The 9020-nt window shown below is 42.0% G+C and overlaps 1 long non-coding RNA gene across 1 annotated transcript; it reads right to left on the bottom strand.

The window, feature by feature from the left end:
- Positions 1–3811: 3811 nt before the first annotated feature.
- On the bottom strand, positions 3812–4420 carry LOC136464691 (uncharacterized). Its single transcript, XR_010761245.1, has 3 exons — positions 4284–4420; positions 4082–4171; positions 3812–3995 (listed from the first exon to the last, which is right to left on the bottom strand). It is a non-coding gene; the product is annotated as an uncharacterized lncRNA (long non-coding RNA).
- Positions 4421–9020: the final 4600 nt, after the last annotated feature.

Here is a 9020-nt window from a genome sequence, read left to right as displayed (position 1 = left end):
GACCGTTGTCGCTCTCCCTCGTAGAATCAAAGCTCCTCCTTGATGTCCGTTACCGCTCGACAGAGAACATGCTTGCCGAGCTGAACACGGTCCGCAAGTTCAACTAGTACGGCTTTTCTATAATTTTCTAACTATTTTCTAAGTTTTTATTTATATATACTACGTTTAGGTACGGTGATTGACAGACTACTGCGACGATATCGGGACATGTGAATAAATAACCATCCGTACTAGCTGACCTTGCTTACGTGATCATCTCGGCGAGCATTTCTCCACCGGACGGCACCGTACTTGGTCAAGGAAGAGCTCCGATTCTACGAGGAAGGGAACATGGTCTTCCACGACCGTTGTCGCTCTCCCTCGTAGAATCAAAGCTCCTCCTTGACGTCCGCTACCGCTCGGCAAAGAACATGCTCGCCGAGCTGAACACGGTCCGCAAGTTCAACTAGTACGGATTTGCTATAATTTTCTAACTATTTTCTAAGTTTATATTTATATATACTTTAACCTTCTTTCATATAAATATGCAAGCTTGAAGTGATTTTGAGCTCAAATTGCTTACAAATGAAAAAAACCACAATAAAGAACCATAAATATATATAGTGAACAAAATGGCATAAGAAAATGGTGAAAAATGAGAGTATGAGATTGGTAACCTTTACAACTGAAGAATCGACGGAGGAATCGAAGAAATCGACGAAAGAATGGATGGAGGAACAATGGAGGGAGGGAGGAAGCAAGAACACTACTGCAGTGAGCTTCAAAATGTGTTGAGCTCGGGCTCGGGGAGGAAGGAGGAGACGGCCGATTTATAAAGGGAGAACATTTAGTCCCGGTTGGTGGATCCAACCGGGACTAAAGGTAACTTTCCAACCCCGGGCGCAGCCACGGCCCGGGAGTAGACCTTTACTCCCGGTTGGAGCCACCAACCGGGAGTAAAAGTATACCTTTAGTTCCGGTTGGTGGTTCCAACCGGGACTAAAGGTCCCTGCCACCTCTGTCTGGCGCAGTAGCCGTTGGGCAGGGACCTTTAGTCCCGGTTGGATCCTCCAACCGGGACTAAAGGTATTTCTAGTCCCGGGCGCAAAAAAATTCCAGGACTAGAGCCCATTTTGACCGAGGATCAACTGTCTGTTCTCTACTAGTGGTTGGAGTACGTACGTACTCCGTACTCGCTTATTATCGCTTTATTTGGACCATTCGCAACAAGGCAAACGCAAGACATGTATGTATCATCACCTGAGTAACATCAACACATAGCTAGATCGAGTACCTCCCCTTGGTAATATTTTTTTTTCTTGGGGTCGGTCTCGCTCACTCTCACCTCACAGTCGTCAAACAGGCTCTCCACAAATGACAAACCACGCGCTCTCACCACACACAGACACACAATAGTACTGTGTCTGTGTGCCGGCCCCGGACAGCCAGGAACAGAGACACCTATATATATGCTTTGTTTTGTTCTCCGAACAATGCCATGGCAGTGCTGTGTGCGTGCCTGTCCCAGTGTCACTGTTTGTGTAAAGAGGGCATCTCAGATCTACGTACACCAAAATGCATGTCGTCTTCCCCATGCTCATGGTGGCCTTATATATATTACCCGACGACGACACGGAAAAAGGCCCCTAGGGATACCTGCGATGTCGGACAGGCACATGTTCACCCGGGGGTGTACGGCGTGCCAAGCTACAGAACAAAATACAATGTAACTACAGCTACTTATCTACACCAGGTTAATACCAGACCAGTGGTTTTACACTTGTACACGAGACAAACAATCCAGGCTAATACCAGTGGATAGATGGAGCCCTGCTGCACAACAAAAAAAAGCTTTGCATCGCAGTGTGTCTGCGTGTGTGTGCAATACAACGCGCCGTATGCTACGGCGGCAGTGGATAGGGCGGCCTGCTAGCTGCTTCGAGGGTTGCACTGGCATTGCAGGGGCAGCAGCACTCCAATGCATGCGAGCTCTTTTAGGGACTGTTTACTTCCCAAATTTTTTTGCGCAGTATCCATCACATCAAATCTTGCGGCACATGCATGGAGTACTAAATATAGACGAAAAAAAAACTAATTGCACAGTTGGGTAAGAAATCGCGAGACGAAACTTTCGAACCTAATTAGTCCATAATTAGACACTAATTGCCAAATACAAACAAAAGTGCTACAGTAGCTAAAACCTAAAAAATTTTGCATCTAAACGCGCCCTTAATTCAAGTAGTCGTTGCATGGAATTGATGGTTTGTGATGGAGGCCGACCTGTGTGTGACGAGGATAGCAAAGGACTACTACTAATAGCTAGGGCCCTGCAGTGCAGATGAATGCAGATGTCCTGCGATGTGCGAGGAGTAAAGGGCCTTCCATTTCGAGCAGTACTCGTGCATAGCGGCTAGGTGGACGACGTGTACTGGTGGAGTCCGCCGAGGCGCCGATGTTTTGGCGCAAGAATGCAATGCCGTTTTTCTGGTGACGTTTCACTGTATCGCTGCTAGCTATTGCCTATGGCTTGGCTGCATGCAATGGCTGTAGCTTGATCGATCTTTTCATTGTTTCAGGCCCACCTGTCAACGGCCTGGTTGTCACCGCCGCACTGACATGCATGATCCGGCAACGGGGGAACCCAGTTGCATTGGTCTGCTCGCGATACCGCATGGTGCCGGCCGCTGGCCGTTGCACCAGTTCCAGCGTAAAAGAACAATGTCTATCTACACAGCCTGCCGTACCAGGCAGTGGAGGGTGGAAACCAACACCAACTGTCTGAAAAGCACCAATGGATGAATGGAAGGATATCGATCATCATATATCAGAATGCACTGAAAGCAGAGGAACAGGGAAGATGCAGCAGATGGCAGCTTGCTTGCTGACGCTGATTTCCAGATACTCCGATCCGACGTCGGTCCGGCCGGCTCGTACGTGCGGAGCTAGAAGCCTTTTACCTCGAGCACCATGAAGACGATTGCCAGCACCAGTTGTCCAGTTCCTCCATCGAAGGAAGAATGTGCCGTGGCCACTGGCCGGCCGGCAATGCGTGGGACGGGACACGGGTGGACACTGCACTGCATGCATATATGGCAAGTACGCTCTGGCTGTAGTACGTGCCCCCGCACAGTGCAATAGAACCGCAGCTTGTGGTCGTTTTGTAGCATAATGCATGTCTGACATGGCAGGAAATATATGCAGCTAGCCAACTAGGCTACGACTAGTGGCCACTGGCGAAGCTAGCCGCACGCACTGGCACTGCTGTGTTCTGTTCACGTCGGTCCCAGCTCGCCAAGCATTGCCGTCCTTGTTGTGTACTAGTGCAAGGCGCGCGCCCTCGCGCGCGTCGGTGGGCACAGGAAAGATTTTGAAGACATAAAAAACATGTTCTATATATAATGGTAATAATAGGAGCAATAAGAGAGGTGTATATTACATCTATACTGTAGATTTTTGGTACTGGTAGCTGTGTGTCTACAAACGGTACAATAAAAAAGGAAAAGTTGACATAAAAAAATAAGGAAAAAAATCATCAGATCTTCAAATATCTTCTTCATAGAACTGGTGTCCATCAGTTTAGTTTACGGTAATCACCAGACTGCAATGAAAAGAGAGAATATGACTGCTATACATAGGAAATATATGTTTAGTTCATAGACTGGAAATTAGATAAAAGCTGTAGCCAAGTATATACAGACAAAAGTTTGGTTCATGGTCTGCAGATGAGGTAAAAGTGATACCCAAATATATACATAGATATATCATTTGCCGCAGAACTGATTTAAGAAGTGTTCAAATAGAGAGGCACATAGTTAGTCACATGACACAGAACGGAAGTAGACAATTTCTAAGTGTACTAGAGATAACGACATAATATACAGACATTAAATAGTATTTTTGAATTATTTAAACAGGTCGCCATTTTTTGTCAGGAGTCGTTATATGTAGAGGCTTCAGATAGCAAGGCGACGAGCATGTAGAGGGAAGAAGCTGAGTCATTAGGATCTGACCGGCTTCTGCAAAAGAAAATTCATTTGTTTTGTTGCATAAAGCCTTGACTGAGTGCAATTAGAGAAGATCTGAAATTGCTACTTAGACATACCCAAGAGACAGTGACCTCTGCTCGTCCCTAATTAAACAAATGGGCTGCAAGGTATTGCTGTTTCCTTCAACTGTTGGGAAGAGGTACCATCTGCAAATAGTAGTATGAGTGTTCTTACTTTTTGTTCGAAAGTGCTGAAATAAAGCAATAAAGCAAACTCTTGTTTAACGAAATGAAACTAAAGAAGAAACAAAGAACGTACTGTCCACCCATAGCTTCTTCTAGTGCGTCATGATCCTGAAACCATCGATAAGTCTGGTCATTTGCCTTCAGAATGGCGCCAGATGTTAGTAAATACTAAATGCTGGTACTAAATCAACCACGATTACTATGACAACGTACCTTCACTACTAGAGAACAGACTTTAGAACGATGTCCCAATTTAGCATTAGCCTCAGCATTTTTTGCCCCCGGGACTAAAGGTTTACCTTTAGTCCCGGTTGGTAATACCAACCGGGACTAAAGCTTTTAGTCCCGGTTTGGGTGATGCCCCGGGAATAAAGATTAATCTTTAGTCCCGGTTTGGACCCCTAACCGGGACTAATTATCCCGGCCTATAATTCAGCTCATTTATTCCTCCCCGAGCCCGAGCCATTCCATTATTCAAACTCACTGCCTCTGTTCTTCAGCTTGCTGTTGTTCTTGCACTCTCCCCCTCCATTGGTATTGCTCTTCGATTTTGGAGGTAACAAACTTAATCCTCTTATGTTTTATCAGTAGCTTATCTCATTTTGCGATGTAGATGCATGTGTAACTTTATATGTTGGACTTTATTATGATTTTATATGTCATTTTTAGCTCAAAATCACATGATGATTTGCATATATGTTTGGATAAACAAAAGTTAAATTAGTTCATCAAAATCACGCCTCGCTCGTCCTCGCTGGAGCTCGCGCCATTCTCGTCCCCGGTGGCTTACGTGATCTTAGAATTAATTTTTCCATGAAATGAAAAACTTAGAAAATTGTTAGAAAATTATAGAAAATCCGTACTAGTTGAACTTGCGGACCGTGTTCAGCTCGGCAAGCATGTTCTCTGCCGAGCGGTAACGGACGTCAAGGAGGAGCTTTGATTCTACGAGGGAGAGCGGCAACGGTCGTGGAAGACCGTGTTCCCTTTCTCGTAGAATCAGAGCTCTTCTTTGGCCAAGTACGGTGCCGTCCGGTGGAGAAATGCTCGCCGAGATGATCACGTAAGCAAGGTCAACTAGTACGGATGGTTATTTATTGAAACATGTTTTTGAGCTATAATTTGATGGATATTTGAAAATATGAAATTTACACTAGTTTGCAAAAATAAGTATAGAAAGTAGATGACAACTGTTACTGGATCCTCGGCCTCTCGTTCGGTTGCGAAACGACTGAGGCCAGAACTCCCTCTCATTATCTGCGGCAAGTGTAAGCAGAAGATTGTGATGGAGTACCGAGTCAAGAGACAGGGACCCAACAAGGGTCGTGTTTTCTACAAGTGCCCGGATCGCGATGTGAGTTTCTTACGCATTTTATAATTATGGCTAATTGACCTGCTTTTCTTGAATATTTTTGACTAAATATTTTTTGACTTTAATTTCAGTGGAAGGGCAATGGATGCGATGGTTGGTACTGGGAGGAAGATTATGCTACATACGTGCAGAATTTGGGTGCGCTTGAGGTAGCGGCTGCTGCTGATGAGGCAGTGAGCCAGCAGGAGAAGCTTATTGATATTCAACAGAAGAATGATTTGTCTGTTTTAGTTGCGTACGATCACAAAATAATTATGTTACTGAAGTGCATTGTAGTTTTAGTTTGTTTAGTGATAGTTGGGATTGCTTACGTTGTAGCCAGGCTTAGTTAATTAATCAACCGTGTGTGTGTCATTTATGTTGTGTAATAAAATACTTAATTATGTTCAAGGTTTTCATAATTTGTCGTGTAATACAGATTATGTCACGCCATTGGATGTACAATGCCGATCGCCGCTCCCAAGACTTTATAGAGGGCTTGCACTATTTCTTAGGTGTGGCCGAGGCAAATAAGCGGGATGGTTTCATATGCTGTCCATGTGCCCTATGTAAGAATTTAAAGGAATATTCAAGCTCAATGAGTCTTCATTCACATTTGCTTAAGTCAGGTTTCATGTCAAACTATATATGTTGGACTAAGCATGGAGAAAGCGGGGTCATGATGGAAGAAGGTGAAGGAGAAGATTTAGACATTGATGACATTATTACTCAGTATGGTGCCTTTGATGATACTACAATGGGGGGAGATGAAGAAGAGGTAGCGGTAGAAGATGATCTCGGTGATGCTCTTGGCGATGCCATTTGTGATGCACAACAAGAATAGGAAAGTGAAAAAGAGAAAGTTAAGTTAGAGCGCATGCTTGAGGATCATAGGAAGTTGCTATACCCGACGGCCGAAGAGGGGCAAAAAAAGCTGGGTACAACACTGGAATTGCTATAGTGGAAGGCAAAGAATGGTGTATCCGATAAGGCATTTGGGAATTTATTCAACCTTATAAAGAAGATGCTTCCGAAGCCAAATGAATTGCCCACCACTACGTACGAAGCAAAAAAGGTTGTCTGCCCTTTAGGATTAAAAATCCAGAAGATACATGCATGTCCTAATGACTGTATCCTCTACCATGGCAATGAATACGAGAATTTGGATGAATGCCCGATATGTAAAGCATCGCGGTATAAGATAAGGCGCGATGATCCCGGTGACGTCGAGGGTGAACAACGTCCTAGAAAGAAAATCCCTGCCAAGGTTATGTGGTATGCTCCTATAATACCACGCTTAAAAACGTTTGTTCAGAAATAAAGACCACGCAAAGTTGTTGCGGTGGTATAAAGAAGACCGTAAGGTAGACAATATGCTGAGACACCCAGTTGATGGGTCCCAGTGGAGAGCGATAGACAGAGAATTTTACACAGTTGCCCAAGATAAATGGGAATACATTTTACACAGTTGCCCAAGATAAAAGGAGCACCAATCAAAACAGTGGTGTTCACATAGATGGCACAGATCCAAATGGGAATATACAAACATATTATGGCCACATAGAAGAGATATGGGAACTAGACTACGCACCTAATTTTAAAGTCCCTTTGTTCCGGTGCCAATGGGTGAAGCTGACCGGAGGAGGGGTAACAGTCGACAAAGAGTATGGAATGACAACAGTGGACCTCAACAATATTGGATACAAAGAGGAACCATTCGTCCTTGCTGCCGATGTGAGTCAGGTGTTCTTTGTGAAAGACATGTCTACAAAATCAAAGAGAGGAAAAAACGAAGACATCAACTCAATGATCAATGAGCCAAAGCGCCACATAATTCTTTCTGGGAAAATAAATATAGTAGGAATTGAAGACAAGTCAGACATGTCAGAAGATTACGAAAGAAATGTCCGAATTCCACCCTTCATAGTGAAGAAAGATCCAAGCATCATGTTAAATGATGAAGACACTCCATGGTTACGACAAGATCATAACCAAGGGTCATATGTCAAGAAGAAATTCACTGTTGTGCCCGCATGATACAACAATGCATGTTTAATATATTATGTTTTAGAGACGGATATTATGTAATATGTTATGACTTCACAATCCTTATATAGGCCATTTTTTCATTTGAGATCTACAATTGTTGTTTTGGTCAACTTTCCATTTGATAAAGTTTGGACGATTTAAATTTGTGATTTTTAAATTTCGACGCCTACAAACTAGTTTTCGGAACCCTAGATTGTCTAAAATTTAAAAGTTTTGAATACCAAGTTTGTTCATATCATCAATATCTACAATCCTTATATAGACCATTTTTTCATTTGAGAAAGCTTGAACAAAATGTAGTTCAATTTTCACAAGTGTGTGACATAGTTTTAGAAAGTCTATATGAGATTCAAGAAGTTGTGACTAGTGTTTGATAAAAATTTCTCAAATGGGAAAATGAGCTATGTAACAATTGTATATCTTGCTGAGATGATCAAACTTGGTATTCAGAGTTTTTTCATCTGAGGTCATTTAGTGTCTCATTTGAGCAAGTTTAACCAAGTCAAATTTGGTCAAATGAAAAAACAACACTTTGACTCTAGTATTATGGACTCTAAATGACTTCGAATTGAAAAGTTTTGAATACCAAGTTTGTTAAACTCAAAAAGATCTACAATTGTTGTTTTGGTCAACTTTCCATTTGAGAAAGTTTGGACCGTTCAAATTTATGATTTTTAAATTTCGACGCCTACAAACTAGTTTTCGGAACCCTAGATTGTCTAAAATTTAAAAGTTTTGAATACCAAGTTTGTTCATATCATCAATATCTACAATCCTTATATAGACCATTTTTTCATTTGAAAAAGCTTGAACAAAATGTAGTTCAATTTTCACAAGTGTGTGACATAGTTTTAGAAAGTCTATATGAGATTCAAGAAGTTGTGACTAGTGTTTGATAAAAATTTCTCAAATGGGAAAATGAGCTATGTAACAATTGTAGATCTTGCTGAGATGATCAAACTTGGTATTCAGAGTTTTTTCATCTGAGGTCATTTAGTGTCTCATTTGAGCAAGTTTGACCAAGTCAAATTTGGTCAAATGAAAAAACAACACTTTGACTCTAGTATTATGGACTCTAAATGACTTCGAATTGAAAAGTTTTGAATACCAAGTTTGTTAAACTCAAAAAGATCTACAATTGTTGTTTTGGTCAACTTTCCATTTGAGAAAGTTTGGACGGTTCAAATTTGTGATTTTTAAATTTCGACGCCTACAAACTAGTTTTCGGAACCCTAGATTGTCTAAAATTTAAAAGTTTTAAATACCAAGTTTGTTCATATCATCAATATCTACAATCCTTATACAGACCATTTTTTCATTTGAAAAAGCTTGAACAAAATGTAGTTCAATTTTCACAAGTGTGTGACATAGTTTTAGAAAGTCTATATGAGATTCAAGAAGTTGTGACTA

Source organism: Miscanthus floridulus, chromosome 7, assembly GCF_019320115.1.
Source record: "Miscanthus floridulus cultivar M001 chromosome 7, ASM1932011v1, whole genome shotgun sequence".
NCBI classification, from domain to species: Eukaryota; Viridiplantae; Streptophyta; class Magnoliopsida; order Poales; family Poaceae; genus Miscanthus; species Miscanthus floridulus.
Note: the sequence above shows the minus strand (reverse complement) of the source record. Positions and strands in the feature narration are given on the sequence as shown.